General features: G+C 40.4%; 1 pseudogene; it reads right to left on the reverse strand.

Moving 5' to 3' along the window:
• Nucleotides 1-12,907: 12,907 nt before the first annotated feature.
• LOC102248990 lies at nucleotides 12,908-14,934 on the reverse strand (annotated as a pseudogene).
• Between the last annotated feature and the right edge of the window lie 905 nt (nucleotides 14,935-15,839).

Raw genomic sequence — 15,839 nt, forward strand, 5'->3', positions numbered from 1 at the left:
AGGCTGAGGATAATGGGCAATTCTCCAAAGATTAGGCATTTCGGTTCAAATGGAAAGCTGTTCAGCAATTCAATAGTTTCACCTCAGTAAGTGGACTGAAGTGTTGGAAAGGACAACTTTTCTAACAAAGTGTCTAGCCCTGTTTTCTTCTGCCAAGTAGCACAATCATCGCTCCTGGGGTGGTAGGTAAGTTTTCCTCTCACTTCTGCTTTGCAGAAGTGGCTCAAAAGCCATGGGGCTCTGTACCACTAGGTGCCACATTTTCTGTGACAAACAGGCTATTTTTCTTCCAGTGACCAAAGATCGAATTTTTAAAAATTAAATTCATGTCATTCTGACCCTAAAATCTTTGAATTTTATTAAACTTTGAGTCTCCTTTAAAAGAATGAGAGCACTAAACAAAACAGGAATTTTAACACTTTCACACTGTATCTTAGATGTATTTATTAATATCTTTAGAAATATTTTGTTGGAATTTAGGTGGGAGTTTCTTGTTCTGAATCCTTTATTCTACCCCAAATCATTTCTATATTTAAAAGATTTTAAATGCATACTGTCTCTAAAGAAGGGCAAGCACATAGATTATATATTTTTAAGATAACAGGTTTGTTGAAATAAAAGTCATTTTTTGAGTGTGCAATTCAGGGGTTTTAGAATATTCACAAAGTTGCACATCCATCATCACCTTCTAATTCAAGAACATTCTCATCACACTGAAAAGAAATCCTGTACCTATTACCAGTCACTCCCCATGCCTTCCTCTCTCCAGCCCCTGGAAACTGCTAGTCTACTTTCTGTCTTTATATTTTTGCTTGTTCTGGACATTTTATATAAATGGAATCATAGCATATGTGACCATCTGTGTGTGGCTTCTTTCACTTAACATATGTTTTCAAAGTTTATCTATGTAGCATGTGTAAGAACTTCTTTTCTTTTTATAACAGATTAATATTCCATTGTATAAATATGATACATAAATATGATCATTTGGTTTATCTGTTTGTCAGTTGAGTGTTTTCTACTTTTTGGCTGTTAAAAATAATGTTGCTATAAACATCACGTACAAGTTTTTGTGGACATAGGTTATCAATTCTCCACCTAGGATTGAATTGCTTTTTAATGGTATTAGGTCGTCTTTAGTGTAATTGGGTTTGTAACTAACTAAAAGTTGGTTGCAGATACATTATTTCTAAAAGGGACATATGCGCTTTTATTTCTTACTAGAAGCCCAGCGTGGGAAATCATGTGGCCCCGCCCACCTGCACACAGCCCCTCCCACCCGCACACAGCCCCGCCCACCCATGTGGCCTCGGTGCTCACAGCCCCGCCCACGCTCACCAGTCTTTGGTCATTAGGGCATTAGGGCCACGGGCCTTTTATAATATAAGTAAGAGACATTCATTTCTTTGAAATTCATTTCAATGGCATTCAGTTCTTCTGTATTAAAACAAGTTAAGTGTTTTATGATGGACATGAATATAAGTCATAATATGTGAAAGTGACTCAAGCATGTTCACCATAAGATAAGGGATTGAGAAAAAAAAATGAATTAGTTCATTAAACCAGGAATGACTTAAATGTTGATTGCCAGCTACAATTTCTTCCATAGACCACATTTCCCGCCTTTGTCAGAAGGACTTGGGCCCCCCATGAGCAGTGCCGGGGAGTGGGTCTTCCGTACGCCACATTTCACCAGCTACAATGTCTTTATCATGCCCTCTCCTGATTGAATACTGTGACGGTTAATTTTATGTGTCAACTTGACCAGGCCACAGGTTGTCCACATATCTGGTCAAATATTATTCTGGGTGTGTCGGTGAGGGTATTTTTGCGTGGGATTAACATTGAAATCAGTAGACTTTATAAAGCAGATTGCCCTCCCTGGTGTGGGTGGGCACTGAATACAATGCCTTGTACATGGACGAAGAATAAATGATAAAATGCCCTTTCTTCTGATTTTTGACTAGTGTCTCTTCAAGTGTCAACAGAGAAGGACTCAATGGTGTGCTGGAGTCAACTGTAAGAAATTATCATGGGCTCTTTTTCCATCTTCACAATTAGAGACAGCACATGGATTGTTGGAGTTAGCCAGGGTGGGGGTATTACACCATGGTAACTGGCTAGTCCCCTCCCCCCTCTTCCTGGATAGCTGGTTATTTAAAACATTTACGAGCACACTACTAGGAGGATTAGGTGTTTTTGTCTCCACCATTGAACATTTCCCAAATAGGAAAGTTCTTGGCCACATAATAGCCATTAATCAATATCTGTTGAATGAGTGAATAATTCAGTGCCTTGGCTCTCCAACCCTCTTGGTATGGCTTTTTGTTCCTTATCATTGAACTCTCACTGGTATTTCACAAGGGGGGCATTGGCCCATTTACTATTTTTTGAGTGCAATAAAAATATTAACGTTTATATTTATAATTGTTACTTTTATGGATAGTCTATGGAACAATAGTCTTCTCTTTTATCTCCCAACCTTTCTGGTTCTTCAGAGGCCACCATTCTTATTAGGGCAAATCAAATGACCCAGAATGAGACAAACGGGACCTGCCAGGAGGTAGAGGGAATATATACAAATTTATGTGGCTTATACTTATGAATGGAAATCACTTAAAGTTCCATTTGTGCCAAAAATCTGATTCAAGCTTTTCTGGAATTATTTCCTTTAGCATGTGTAGAATATATTGTGGAGAACAGTTCGGAGCTCAGTTTAAGCTGTTGACAAAGTTGTTAATTACTGCCTGTGGGGAGGCAGCATGATGTAGCTCTACCAGTAGGTTTTTCACATTTTAGACATCCCATGCTACCACTATGATTTTTGCTATGTCACCATATGGTAACACATCTGCAAACCAATTGTATGATTATTTGTAATATTTAATATTTTTCTTTAAATTAAGCAACTTTTAATAACACAAATTTACTTATTTTTCTTTATTGATTAAGGTATTACATATGTGTCCTTATCGCCCCATTGCCCTCCAATCCCCCCACTCATGCCCTCACCCGCCTAGTGTCTGTGTCCCTTGGTTATGCTTATATGCATGCATACAAGTCTTTTGGTTGATCTCTCCCCCTTACCCCCACCCTCCCCTACCTTCCCTCTGAGGTTTGACGGTCTGATCAGTGCTTTTCTGTCTCTGGATCTGTTTTCATAAATTTACTTTTAAAGACATTTTGAATCATGCCCTTAAATATAAAGCTGTTTTATCCTCTCAAGTTCACATTAAATGAACACATAGAAAATGTCCATCTATGTACACCTACACCAAACATCACCTTATGCCTGCTAGTGGCATCCCAGGCACACTTTGGGAAAAACTAATAATATAAAAAGAACATGGATTTGGAGTTACCTACATTTGGTTTGGCATCTTTAGATTTTCCAGAAGGGCACATTACCTCTCTGAGACTTAGTTCTTTATAAAAGGCAGATCCCTGATTTCCAACTGGGGATACTAACATGATGCTCAGAACCCAATGACCAAAGAGTAGATCTCAGAGGAGATGCTCCATAGATTAATTTCTTTCTCCATTTACTATTTGCCTTCATTCCAGGCTCAGTCACCTCTTTCTGGCTCTCATATTTTTATATTTTTATTGAGTTGCAATTTTACTCCGTAAAATGCATAAGCCTTAAGTGAACAGTTCTGCCTTTTTTCATTGTTAGTTCTAGATTTACTGTTTGAATTGGAGCTTTGAATATTTGACTTTGGTATCAGATCTGATATTTACTAAATGTTTGATTTTAGAAGCATTACAATGTCTGTGATTCTCTCTATTTATACAGGATGCCGTGTGAATCTGAGTTAAAAGTACCGAGTGTTTACAAAAACACTGCCCAAGCATTTTTGTTAGTAATATTTTTTTTCATTATTCTTATTATCAGTATGAAGACTGGGGTTTTCTAACGTGGACAAATCTGTAATTTGTTACCCACACCTTGCTCGGGAATGTATAACAGCCTGGCTTCATGTGAACCACTTAACAATCAGCAACTTGCAATTCCAAATCAGCAGCTGGCTGGGAACAAACTCAGAGGCATGAAACAATCACCCAGGCTTGCTGATTTCTGTTTCTGCCTCAAAGGGCAAGAAATTAGTCATTAGCCACCTTTGGGGCATGTCACAGTTGGGTCTTGAGTTAAGATCAGTCAAAAGCAGAGTCAGGAATAATGATAAAGGAACCCTGCTCAGATACCCGGTTGCCTAGTATCAGCTCAGTTCATCCATCAATGAAATTCACCATTTGCTTACTATGAATGTGGACATTCTGGTAGCACCTCTGCCAGAATCCTCCCTGACGACACCAGTCCTCACTGATATGTCTTCTCCGAGTTTGCATTTGTGGGCTTGCTGAGCTGTCACCCCCGTCACAATGAACTCTTCTCCAGTGACCCCCCGTCCCTCATGAGGGCGCTGTGCAACTCTGGGAAACATTATATTTTTGTTATATATTGTGGGGGCATGTCTTGTTTCTCGGAGTTCTACCTCTTAATGACCACATAGAATGATGAACAATTCAGTGGAAGTTTCAGGCAGAACAATTCCTGCTAAACATAAAGAAGACCCTACAGGTGAAAACTAGATGGCTGCCCCAAGAGTGAGTTTCCTCCAAATGGCTTTTGCTCAACCAAAAGCTACGCAATTATCTGCCAGTGATGATGTAGACAAAGAATCGAAAAGTTCAGGACAGTTAGACTAGTTGAGCTCCACGTCCCTTTATGTCTAGGTCCTATAATTCTACGCGTACCTAAGAAGTACTCCAGAATGGCTACCAGCCCAAGGGATACACTGTGGAGTTGGAGAAACACTATCTAAAAGCCTAAATAATCAATGAATAATCTCTTGTAAAAACCAGCAATCTCCACTGATATACTAATAAAGCAAGGGCAGTTAGACTAGTTGAGCTCCACGTCCCTTTATGTCTAGGTCCTATAATTCTACGCATACCTAAGAAGTACTCCAGAATGGCTACCAGCCCAAGGGATACACTGTGGAGTTGGAGAAACACTATCTAAAAGCCTAAATAATCAATGAATAATCTCTTGTAAAAACCAGCAATCTCCACTGATATACTAATAAAGCATAAAGATAACTAATGTTATGTTGGTCATTTACTTAAAAATATTTCATGTACAGAGTTGGACATTATGACTGTCATTATTAGTTAAGCTATAATCCAAGTAGTCCTAAATGATTAAGTATTCTAATTGATTCAGCTAGTACTCTAATCAGGAAGCCTGTACTCTAGAGGTAACTTCTATAAACACTTCTGTTACCCCAAAAGGCAGAGGACTTGTGAAAATCATGAACTATGGAAAGACTGTTTCAGTTTGAATCCTGGCTCTGTTATATACTAATTATTATAGCAGTCCAGGAATTTAACCTAGCTGCACTTCAGTTTCTGAAACTGTAAAATGGGGATAATATTAGTGACCTCCTCATAGGCTGCTAAGAGGGTTAAATGAGTTAAGGTGTGAAATAATGTTTAGAGTAGTATCTGCCACATAGTAAGTGCTAATTGTGTTAAATAAATAAAATCAATTGAAATAAGTTGCTTTGCTGAATGACATATTAATGTCAGAAATGCATTCCCACTGGTGAAATTAAAAAGGTATTCAAATGTGCAGATTGGTTAACATAACCTAGAGACACTCTCTCCTTTGACCCTTGTATTAACAGGATGTGATTCTCACAAGGCCAGTCCGGTTGACAGCCAAGATCTGAAACTTTTTATTATCTTGGGTCCAGCAATTGAGTCAGAAGTTTCTGGTTTCCTGAAGCAAACTGTAAGGAAAACAGAAGCCTGCCTCTGGAATATTATAATTTTGTCTTGGTTAAACATTTAAAATATGGTGGTAATTTAAACACTGAAGAACAGGAATTCATGGAGCTTGCAAACAGAATGTATGAACATCTGTGCACCTACTTGCTAATGAATATTAGAGTAATAAATATATTTATGTGACAGAATTTGGTCTGAGACTAAGAGAAATAAATCAGATGGAAAAAGTCAAGAACCACATGATTTCACTCATGTGTTGGATATAAAACTGAAAGCAATAAATGAGCAAACAAGAACTCATAGACACAGACAACAGTATGGTGGTTACCTGAGGGAAGGGGGTGGGGTGGGGAAATAGAAAAGGGTAAAGAAGGTTCAATATATGGTGATGGAAGGAGATGACCTTGGGTGGTGAACACACAGCACAATATACTGATGATATAGAATTGTACACTTGAAACCTACATAATCTTATTAACCAACTAGAGGCCTGGTGCACAAATTCATGCACCAGTGGGGTCTCTTACCCTGGCCTGCAGGATTAGGCTGAAACCAGCTCTCCAAGCGGTCCTGGATTGCGAGAGGGTGCAGGCCAGGAATGTGGGAAGTTGGCCAGCTGGGGAGGGACCACAGGAGGGCTCCTGGGCATGTCTAACCCATCTTGCTCAGTCCTGATCAGCCGGACCCCAGCAGCAAGCTAACCTTCCAGTTGTAGCGTCTGTCCCCTAATGGTCAGTGCAACATCATAGCGACTGGTCGACCAGTTGACTATCTGCTCCCTGGTGGTCAGTGCATGTCATAGTGAGCAGTTGAGCAGCCTTAGCATATCATTAGCATATTAAGCTTTGATTGGTTGAACAGCCAACCAAATGACTGGACACTTAGCATATTAGGCTTTTATTATATAGGATGTCATCCCAATAAATTTAATACAATTGAAAAAAAAAGAAGTTAGACAAATTGTTTCTTTTTGGTTGGGTGGACAGTGCATACCTTCCTAATATGGCTTCTCTTACCACGTTACAAAAATGCTTTCTACACATCAGTGACCTCCTAGATCCCCAAACCAGTGGCATTACCTGAGTTCTTCCTTTGTCCACTTTTCTGCAGCGTTTGGCCTGTGATTTACCTTCCCTCTTGGAAGATGCCAAGCACAAAGGTGAAAATGCAGGCCTTGGGCCCTTAAGAGAGGTGGGGCTGGAGATCCAGATTTGGAAAACAAGTGTTGCTGCTATGGCAAGGGGTAAGACCCCTGGGCAGGGTGCCAGGGTGCAGATGCATAGAGGTATGATGGCCTCTTGGAGGATGGTGGCATTTAGATGACAGGGAGACAGATGGGCAGGGGAGCAATGATCACAAGATAGGAAAGGGCCCTGGCCAGTGTGGTTCGGTTGGTTGGAGCATCATCCTGTGCACCCAAAGGTTGCTGGTTCAATTCTCAGTCAGGGTACATGCCCAGGTTGTGGGCTCCATCCCTAGTGGGGGTCCTGCAGGAGGCAGCCTATAAATATTTCTCTCTCTCTCTCTCCCTTCCCCTCTCTCTAAAAATCAATAATAAATTATAAAAAAAACACAAGAAAAACCAAGAAGGAAACTGGGAAGCTTAGAGAGAAGGCAAAGAACACTGTGATTGCTCAGTGAGGCATTGTTGTTGTGGGCAGCACTGGGAGTTGCAAGGGTTGGGGGGAGTGACTCAGTGTTTCTACAGAGAGAAAAGGGAGGACAGGGATTGAACTGTGGGAGGCATTGGGAGAGGAGGTGATACATCAGACCTGCCTACCGATTTATTAACTCTATGAATGCATCCACCTGGAAGACATCGGTAATTCACAGAGATAATGAGTTTCCTTGTCTTCTTCTGTTTTATTTTTTACCTTTTCCTGTAGTTCCTTTTCTCTGCTTCACCGGCAAATTGAATCACCAAATGATGGAACCTGTATCTCTTCTTGACAAAGCTTTCGTCCTGTTGCCATGAGACTCCTGCAGTTTTCTATTATGAGACTTATAAAGATATGTGCACAAGGAGGTCAAATAAAAGGTGTCATCAAAATGAATGTGTAATTACAATTTTTCTTTTTACAATTCTGTCTTTTAATCAGTGGGAAATGTTTGCATTTGAAGCATTTTGAATTAAACATTTAATCCAAAGGGTAAAAAAGAAGACAGAAGAAGACAAGGAAACTCATTATCTCTGTGAATTACCGATGTTTTCCAGGTGGATGCATTCATAGAGTTAATATATCTGTAGGCAGGTCTAAACTGAACCAGAGGTCACAGTTCAATTCCTGGTCAGGGCACATGTCTGGATTTTGGGCTCAATCCCCAGTGAGGGCTGTGCAGGAGGCAGCTGATTGATGATTCTCTCTTATCATTGATGTTTCTGTCTCTCTCCCTTCCTCTCTGAAATCAATAAAAACATATTTTGAAAAATACCCGATTTAATCTATTCTGTGTTTCTTCCTGAAGGCTCTGGACAGCCCATATTGATAGTCTATCTTCAATTTTTGAATATAATATAAAGAACAATATTGAGGATCCAGTTATTCAGTGGTGAGCCATTCATTCATCTGCCCAACAGATATGCACTGAAAGCCCCGGGTGCTGTGAGTGTTGAAGCAATGAACCCAATAAAAAATGCCCTTGCCCTCAGGGTGCTTGCATTCAGGATATTTGGCCAAGGACACACAGACAACAAATGTTGATGCACCGTATTAGCTGCTTTACTTACATACGTTTTTAAATCCGTCTGCCTCAGTTTCCTCATCTATAAGATAGGGCTGCTGTGAAGATCAGATACTTAGAACACAGTGAAATACTCAACACGTGTGGAAGTCAGGGGCTGATGTATGCAAAAATGCTCTGAAAACTAAAAAGCAAGATAGATAATTTGTAAATTTTCATGGGTTGGATCACCTTGGAGGCCATTTGGCCTGTGCTTTTATGCTGTTTTCGAAGAGGGACATTCATGTCTGACTGCTAAACGTCTTCCTATTTCTGGTGCACTGCTGGGTATCCATGGGCATCACAAACCCCTAGAAACCCCCTCCTGGGGCCTCACCCAGGGGGAATTTATTTGGATCACCTTACCCAGTGGGAATTTATAAGTCTGAGTAAACGTTTAAACTCTTCACTCTGCCCAATATCATATTTATAATAAGCTAAAATTCCCTTTTAATTTTACAAAAAGCTTTTGTTATCATTAGGTTAAAATCTTTCTGTTAGAACAAAATAAATGGAACTTTCTACCAGTTTGCTGTGCCAAGCTAATCAGGTCCTGGTTACTTTATGACCATTGGAATGCGCATGCTTAGCTGAGGTCCTTGAGATCAACAGTACGATAACAGGGGGATCATCATCACATTGTCCTATGAGGTTCTGGGTAGGGGTTAAGGAAGATAGATATTGGGCCTATTTTTTGTTGTTGTTGTTGTTAATCCTCACCTGAGGATATTTTTTCCATTGCTTTTTTTAAGAAAGAGTGGAAGGGAGGGGGCAGGAGGGGGAGAGAGAGAGGAAGAGGGACAGAGAGAGATTGATGTGAGAGAGAAACATTGATTGGTTGCCTCCTGCATCCACCCCCATCAACCCAGGTATATGCCCTTTACTGGAATTGAACCTGAGACCCTTTAGTGAGCTGGCCGGCTCTCTAACCATTTAGCAACACCAGGCAGGGAAATACTGGCCCGTTTTTGGCAGAATGATCACTTAGGCGCTGTAAGGTCAGGGGAAAAAATTGCAAGATGCCTCCCAGTCTTTGTGATTAACATTCACATAAGATCTAATTAAGACATTGGTTTCCATAGTGAAATTAAGTCCAAACGAGGAATAAAATGAAGCTTGGATAGTGTAATATTGCAGTCACATGTCCAGTATCAAAATCTGCATCAACATCAGTGGCATCAGCCCACATCTTCCTGTGGGAGGGATATATGGGAAGAAAATGACAGCCATCTAAAGCTCCACCACCTGTGATAACTACTGTTAACAGTTTATGCCTACACACCACATACCTTAAATTTTACTTAAATGGTATATGACATACACTGTTTTTTAAAAATATGACATCTTAAACCTTGTTTTTATGTCCTCCTTCCCCTTGTCATTTTTAAATGCCAGGTATACATCCCCTCATATCTTTCTCAATAAACACACATTACAGGGCCCCCTTTTAAGTCAGCGTTTTACAAAAGTGGAATTCGTTATGTATGCATCTCTCCACATTGCTCTTGTCAGTCAACAGTAAGTTGTAGAAATTCCTTTAAGTTAACTGGTATTGAACTTGCTCTTTTAAAAGGTTGCATACTATTTCATGTCATGGATAAACCACAATCTATTTATCCTCTCACTGATGAATATTCTGTTTTCAGGTTTTTCCCTATGAACAAGGCTGCCATCCATTTTTCTTGTACCTGTATCTTTACCTTTGGTCCTTTTCGGTCTAGGGAAAGATTCCCAGAGGTGATGGACTGTACCACTGAGACTGTGGACTGCAGAGGCAATTCATCAAATTGGACTGCTTTCTGGAAAGGAGGTATGAGTAGTAAAACCAACGGCAAAAAAGTTCAAGTGAACATTAGACGTGTCTGCCATGCTCTGAATACGGCCCATGCTCTAAACATGTACGTTGATTAAAGGAATGAGTGGGTGAAGAAATCATTGCAGAGCCCGTCTTCCCTTCATCATGTTAAATGCATTTCAGACAAGTGATAAGAATAGACTGCTCTGGTTCTTCTGTGCATAAATCCGGTTTCAATCCCTTGTCAGGCTTAGTGATCTGGGGATGACCAGCCCATTCATTTGTTGCCATTTCTTGTTGCCTTTTACATACTTTAATGCTTACTGATAACCTGCCTGAATTCCTCTGGAGGCCAGGATTCCAGGTCTTCTGAGACAGTAGCTATTACTGTTCTTTCCATGAGTTCTACTCGGGACACCTGTGACACCATTTAGTGCCGTTGTTAGTAATACCATTTTCCGAACGTTTTTTCCCCTTTACTTCTGATATGTTCTGTTCCAGCTCTGATTGTTCTGTTCCAGGCAGCTACCAGAAGTCAGCGGGGTTGAAGGTTCTCGCGATCTGATGGTTACTTTCCATATTTTCGCTTCAAATATTTGCATATTTATATCAATACATTAATCTCCCTTCCTGGGGGAAATTTATATACCAAATTCAGATTTGGGTTAAAGTCTAGGGATGCATCACTCATTAAATGAAAGAACATTCTAGCTTGATAGAATTAATCTATTAACTTTACATTCTTTTGAGAGAGTCAAGACTCATTATTTCAGGTACTTGCTAATTTCTAATGGCCTCGTGGTGTGCTACCTGGAAAACTTAAACAACTTAATCATCCATGAGTTCTTTGACACAAAAAATAGCAGAATTTTATTTCAAAAATGCACTGAGATTAGCATATGTGTCCATAATATTTTAAAGTTTTAATGAATTACACTTTTTTTTTGCCTGTGATCAAATTTGTCAAATTTGTCAATGCCTTCTGTGAATTTATGAACAATATACCAAGATTACAGTGAAAAAAAAGTTTTTAATTTTCCTGAGGGTTTTTTTGTGTACATGGTTCAGGAAAAGATGAGACTGTTATCGCAAAAAAAAAAAAAAAAACCACAAACAACTTAATCTGTCTTCAGTTAACCCTCAAGCACTCTTCAGAGAGTCCATAAGTCACAGATCTGTCCAGACCTGGGATTGAGAGTTCTTGGGCCCATGAAGGAGCACAAGGATTGTGAAGAAAGCCTTTTCACTGGAGAAATATAACACATGTAGTTGGATAGAAAGACTATACAGTCACTCTTGGCCTTGCAGTAGCAAAGTATAAGAATACAGTAAACCCTGTAATCTGATACCCATAGAAGAGTGCTCCACCCACTCACCTGGAAACCTACACAAGGTTTTCCACTTCTTTGTCAGCGGTCAGGAAACTCCTAAAATTATTCATAATTCTTTGCAATTTTATGAAACATGTAGTTACTATTTTGGGCTCGACTGTACCATATACTCATAGATACCAGTTTATTTTGTGGAATGGCAGGCAGAATTACCAGGCAATTTGAGTTGTTCTCTCTCACTTTTCTGTTCAATGTGCTTGATTGAAAATGCTTAGATTAAAAGCACAGTGACTTCATTGTGTATGAAAGCATGTTAAAAGTTATAACATCCTGTATGCATGTGAATATTGTTATTGTTGATGCTATTATTAAAAGTCTTAATCTGGAGAAGGAAAGAGAGAATAAAGATCCCAGACAGGTATCATTGGGGTCCAGAGGTTTAGGACGGGAAAATGCTCCTACTTGATGGATGGCTGAAGTGAAAATAGAAAACGCTGTAGCAAGGTTGAGTTTCCCATCTTGAACCGGGGAGAGGCAGTCACTAGGGCTGCCAGCTGGAGGACACACAGGGCAAGTGGGCGGGTCCTTTGGAAAGCAGGTATTGAGATGAAACCAGCCAAGACCAGACTCGCTGAGGAGCTGCCACACTAACTGAGCGTTTTGTGGGAGTAGTGGCCTGGCCCCTTTGCCCAACATGAGTCTCCTCTAATGAGTAACCTTTGCTCCAGAGTTCCCTGTTGGGCTATCTGAACCTCATCAGACCTTTGCTGTGGTCCGAGGCTTCCTAGTTTAGGTAGTTCCTGCAGGCGCTGCAGCTGAAGGCTGTCAGAAAATGGCACTCTGCTCTTCCTGCTAGTGAAGGAAGACTGCATTGCTATCTCTACAGCATTATAAGTTCCTCCAAGACGGGCTACAGGGCTTGTTTGGGAGGCGCCAAACCTAAGATCAAACAATACTTTTTTTTTTTTAAATAGAAACAGTGCTACTTTGTTAAAATACTGAGTTTCATTTCACATGTATATTTTTGTCTCCCCACCATTCCATTTGTCTGACCACCACTACTACTATGTCCTATCATAACATTCCATACATAAAACCAAGCAAAGGGTGGCATTCCATCTTTAACAACTAAACAGGCATTTTGGACAACACATTCTTGGCAATGGAACCTGGACAACATTTATCAGACACGGGAGGGAAATTCTCTGCATTATAAAAAGGACAGCCAGATATCAACTGTTAAAGAAATGAAATAAGACAGAAAATGTTAACAAACTGTTTAAACTCTTTTCTTAAAGAGACTTCCTCCACTGCCAGAGATCTTGAATAGCCTCCACGTCAGTCATCCGGAAGCAATTCTTCACATAATTAATGAACTTGGCTTCCACTTTGGGAAGAGAACCACCCTTTTCTATACTTGCTTGCTTTTTGCTTTAATATCTTCTACAGAACTAGGTCCTTTGGTGTTTTAGAAGTTTTTTCCTGTTTGTTTGTTTGTTTAAGGATTCTTGACTTTTGATCTTGGTGTTGATGGTTTTGAGTCTTTTCCATTCTGGTTTGATTTTTGTGCATTTTTTGGCTGGAGTATCTCATGTGGATTTCTTTACTGGAGCTTTTTCTTAGGCTTCCTCCTCATCAAAATCCTTCTCCTCCTCCCCCCCCCCCCCCTCCGTCCTCCTTCTCCTCCTCATCATCATTGTCCTCATCATCTTCATCAGCAGCAAGTTTTACTTTTTTCTGTGGAAACTTTGAACTCCCACCTCCGGGGCAGAAAACGCTTTTCAGACACACGTAGGAGTTTCACATCCTCCCCTTGCCATCTTCTGACTGCACGTTCCTCCACAGATACTAGTGCTGCCCACAGATATCAGGCCCTGAACCACACCTCAACAGCAAGACCGCAGGTGGTGTTATTTCAAAGCCACTAAGGGACACCTTGGCTGTACAGACATTTTCAAAGTTGCCAGTGTTCCTTTAATTGGACTGCCTTTGTCATTCATTGCCTCTGCTTCAGCAATGTGCAGTTCATCCTTTGCACCAGCCCCTAAACTGAATGTGCGTAAAGATAATCAGTGCTCATTTTCATCATTATCCAGCTGAAAGTGATCATCTTTGTCGGCCTTTAGTTCACAACCGAAAAGGTAGTTCTGGGGCCTCAGAGGTCTCAGGTCCATGTCCATAGACTCTTCCAGGGGGTGGTAGTACGCCCGTAGGTGCGAGAGAAGGCGGATGGAGATAAACGGCTTCTATGCTTCAGAACAGACGCACAGGACTGAATCACACCAAGGAAAAGCAAAAATACCTTTTTTGGGGGGGAAGAAAATGCTCCATAGTACCTATTCCCTTTAAAGTTACAGTTTTTAAAAAAATTATTATTATTGATTTCAGAGAGGAAGAGAGAGGGAGAGTGATAGAAACATCAATGATGAGAGAGACTCATTGATCGGCTGCCTCCTGCACGCCCCACACTGGGATGGAGCTGAAACCGGGGTATATGCCCTGACTGGGAATCAAACCGTGACCTCCTGGTTAATAGGTCAACACTCAACCACGGAGCCACCCCAGCTGGGCTAAAATTACAGTTTTCATGTGAAGTTGGGTTCATTGAGTGGTTTTCCTGTTAGTGTGGTTTGCCATGACTGTGCACTTGGGCATCTGCTTCATGCCCTGTGGCTCCAGCAGGTGGCAAACAGAAGGGAGGGTGCTTCAAGGACTTCCTTTATCAGATGTTGAAAATTACAGCCTTGATTGACTTTCTAAACCATGTGGGGGAAAAAATATTGTGTGTCTGAAAACAATAAATTTATTTTTAAAATGGAAAAACATGGGTAGGAGATTATAAAAATGTTTATTCAAGTATCTGCTGCTTGATAAATCTTATCTTAAAGAGTTTTGTCTAAAAACAAGAAAATGTACCCACTATAATTTCAAAATTGTAACTAATCTTAAAAGCCAATGGCCATTCAACATCCACATCCTTTTATTTTTCAATATTTTTAAAAATACAGGGCCCCATTAGTTCTAGTGGCCACAGTGCCTGTCAGCTAACCTGGTTCTTAATGGCACAGGGAACAAAACACTTCACTGATGTATAACTCAAAGGACATAAATCAGAGTTCGTTCAAAATATCTCTTCACTGTTCTAGCTCTACTCCATACTTGGAGGGTGAACCCGGGTTGGCGGAGGACAAATTTCCTCATGGACCAAATGTTTTTGATTCTTGCTTAGGAAGGTCATGAAAACACTAGGGAAAATGGAGGTTTTACTGTAAAATGGCTTACATCTGCTTTCATTTTGATAATTTTTTACGTGTCTCTTCTTAGTAAAAGGCTTTCAGAGTTGTTTGCTTTAGAACATCACATAAAAACAAAGTGTTTTCTCTGTTTCTGTTTTTATTGAATTTGAAATATCTTCTTTCTCGTCAACCATTAGGTTGTCAAATTTCTGTCAATTTCTGTAGATCTGTTTTTAAAAATCGCCTACAGAGGTCAGTGGGAAGGGAATGCCCTTCAGGAGGATTGGTGCCAACTAGTTCCCTCAGGCCGGCTTCCCTTCTATCAGGGGCCCCATTTGATGGATTTTAATGTTTGCCTCTTTCCTCTTCCCTAAATCAGTCCTCAGCCTGTCTGGTCCCTGAGGCAGATTGATCCTTGTTGGGGAGATAATGCATCAATTTCTCACAGACAGACATGCTGAAACTTATATATATATACACTGAGTGGCCAGATTTTTATGACCACCTGACTTTTGTAGGCAAATTAGCTATAATTTCCCACTGAAGTTGCTAGAGGGCCAGATCATTATAAACGTCTGAATAGCACAACATACCTAAGTATCATTGCTGATCAAGTTCATCCTATCATGTTGATGGCGTATCCAAATGGAGATGGCTTCTTTCAAAAAGACAATGCGCCATGCCATGGTGCTCGTATTGTGCAGGAGTGTTTTCAAGAACATGAGGGAGACTTTACCTTGCTTAGGTGGCCCCACAATCACCAGATCTCAATCCAATTGAGCATTTGTGAGACGAAGTTAAAAGAGCCATCAGGCAGCTGGTTCCACAACCATCAAATCTCACAGAACTGGACAGTGCTATTCATCAGGCATGGTGTCAGATTCCTCGCATCACCTTTCAACATCTTGTGGAGTCAATGTCAAGAAGAATCGCTGCAGTATTGAAGGCAAAAGGTGGCCCAAC

The sequence above is a fragment of the Myotis brandtii genome, unplaced genomic scaffold (assembly GCF_000412655.1).
Source record: "Myotis brandtii unplaced genomic scaffold, ASM41265v1 scaffold136, whole genome shotgun sequence".
Lineage (NCBI taxonomy): Eukaryota > Metazoa > Chordata > Mammalia > Chiroptera > Vespertilionidae > Myotis > Myotis brandtii.